The sequence below is a fragment of the Lactuca saligna genome, unplaced genomic scaffold, assembly GCF_052625555.1.
Source record: "Lactuca saligna cultivar CGN05327 unplaced genomic scaffold, ASM5262555v1 scaffold_65, whole genome shotgun sequence".
In the NCBI taxonomy this organism is placed as follows: Eukaryota; Viridiplantae; Streptophyta; class Magnoliopsida; order Asterales; family Asteraceae; genus Lactuca; species Lactuca saligna.
Window position 1 is genome coordinate 115,001 of NW_027629926.1, and position 2,500 is coordinate 117,500.

Consider the following 2,500-nt stretch of genomic DNA (forward strand, 5'->3'; position numbering starts at 1 on the left):
TATGGCCGGCATCTTTTATGCTTCCAAGATAATTTCAACACGCCATGATGATACTGAATGTCTAACAATGCTTCCTGATAATGCTTGCTTCCTCAGCGTCATCGGTGCTAAACCAATGCTAGCTACGCTTAGGCACCAACCGCACATCTAACAAGGATAGACTAGCGTACCATAGTAGTATCACAAAAAGCAACACATGCCACTTTAAACGCCTATCTTTTCCCAATCATCAGCACAAATCAAATGCTGGCTAGCACCAGTAGGTCAAACATAGATCAGCAAGCACATCGTCATCGAATTGCCACACAAACAGCACCATCCCAAACTTCCAAAGCTAGACCACAACCCTGGATCGGTGTCGCAGAGACCTAACGAGGCATCCCCACACCACGCCAAGGCCCCCACTCGGAGGGGTATTATGCCACCGACTAGGAATCAAGCAACAGTCACCCAAGCTCGCGCTCAAAGGCAGTCTGGCACCTTCATCCCTTCCCATGCTCACCCACGGCTCCCCCCCTATATATACATATTGCACAAGGAGCTTGGTGACAGCAACACCCATTGCTTTCCCTGAGGATGTATATTTCTTAGTATGCGCACGGCGTCGAGGCACAGGTGAAGCCAACGGGGCTAGTTTCTGCGCCCTATGTCGAGGAAAATCAAGGCAACGGGCTAGTGTATGGGCACAACGTCGAGGAGACTCAAGGAGATGGGGCTAATTTTCAGGTCACCGTTCGAGAAATCAAGGCAACGTGTTGGGGGGGATGGCCTCTTTCATGGGTCGTGGGGCTTGGCTTGGCATGCCTCGTGTGTGCTCGATACAGCCTCACGATTCTTATTTGCCCATCAACCATGCCGGGCACCTATGAGAATGAGACCCCATGGTACCCCCTATATATACATATTGCACAAAGAGCTTGGTGACAGGAACAGACATTGATTTCCCTGATGATGCATAATTTTTGGACACACACGACTTGGGGGCGAGGGGACACGGGAGTGGGGCGCCAATGGGGGGCGTTTTGGCCCCATTTTCGTCAAGAGCGGGCGTCTTGGCCATGCCTTGAGCGTGCCAGCCTCGAGAGCCTTGGGCGTTGGACACCCTTGGGGCGCCAATGGGCAGCAGTCCCATGGTTCCCCTATATATACATATTATACAAAGAGCTTGGTGACAGGAACAGACATTGATTTGCCCAAGGATGCATAATTGTGCGAAATCGTCCATAACTCGCTCGAATTAATTCGGATTGACACAAAATTTTGTAGGGATGCTTTTTATTATAAATGAAAAGCTTTGAAATAAATAAAAAAAAAAAAACAAAATGTCATGTTTGAGGCGTAAATGTTTGTGTCCTATCCTTGGTCATGCCTTGAAGCGATGGTTCCCTACTTGTTGGAATGTCGCTCAAATCAAGTAGGAATGCCATTGAAAATTTGTGTGGGTCGTTGTTAACATAGACGAATGGACTTGAAATGAAAATATATCATATTTGGGTGTTTGTCCCTGTCGCCTGGTGATAGGCAGGCAGATAAGGCTTTTAGGTATTCATAAGTGGCTTAGATGAACTCGAAAGAACACGAGTTGATCGGATTGGAACTCATATATTCAATTTACTATGTACTAAGTAGGAACTACACTTTGCTCCCTTCATCGTTTGACTTGCTTAGAAATCTGCTCATGGTTTGTCAAGGCCCCTTGTTCCTTAGACCGATGAGGATGGGATTGGGTTGCTCATGGGCATGTGTGTGGCAAGATGCCTTGTTCCATTGGTCGTTCATGGGTGTTCGTGTACGAAGTAAACTTGTTCCCTTGGTCGTTCATGGGGTTGTGTGTGGGAAGAAGCCTTCTTCACTTGGTCGTTCATGTGTGTTTGTTTGGGAGGTAGCCTTGTTCCCTTGGTCGTTCATGGGAATGTGTGTGGCAATACGCATTGTTCCTTGGTCGTTCACACCCTTGTTCCCTTGGTCGTTCATGGGTCTGTGTGTGGGAAGAGGCTTTGTTCCCTTGGGTAGCCTGCTTGCCTTGCCAGCCCCGTATGCATTGTTCCCTTGGTCGTTCGTGGATGGGTTTGTGCGTGGCAAGGTTGCCTTGTTCCCTTGGTCGTTCATGGGCATGTGTGTGGCAAGGTGCCTTGTTCCCTTGGGTGGCTTGCCTTGCCAGCCTCGCTTGCTTAGGTTTCCCAACACACCTGTCGGGCACCAAGGGTGGTATTAGTCCCCATGTACCCCCTATATATACATAATGCACAAAGAGCTTGGTGACAGGAACAGACATTGATTAGCCCGAAGATGCATAATTCCCAACACCATGCCTTGTTCGTCATACACGCTTCTGGGCACCAAGTGGTGGTAGTCCCCCATGGGCATTTGTGTGGCAAGGTTGCCTTGTTGCCTTGGTCGTTCGTGGGCATGTGTGTGGCAAGGTGCCTTGTTCCCTTGGGTGGCTTGCCTTGCCAGCCTCGCTTGCTTAGGTTTCCCAACACACCTGTCGGGCACCAAG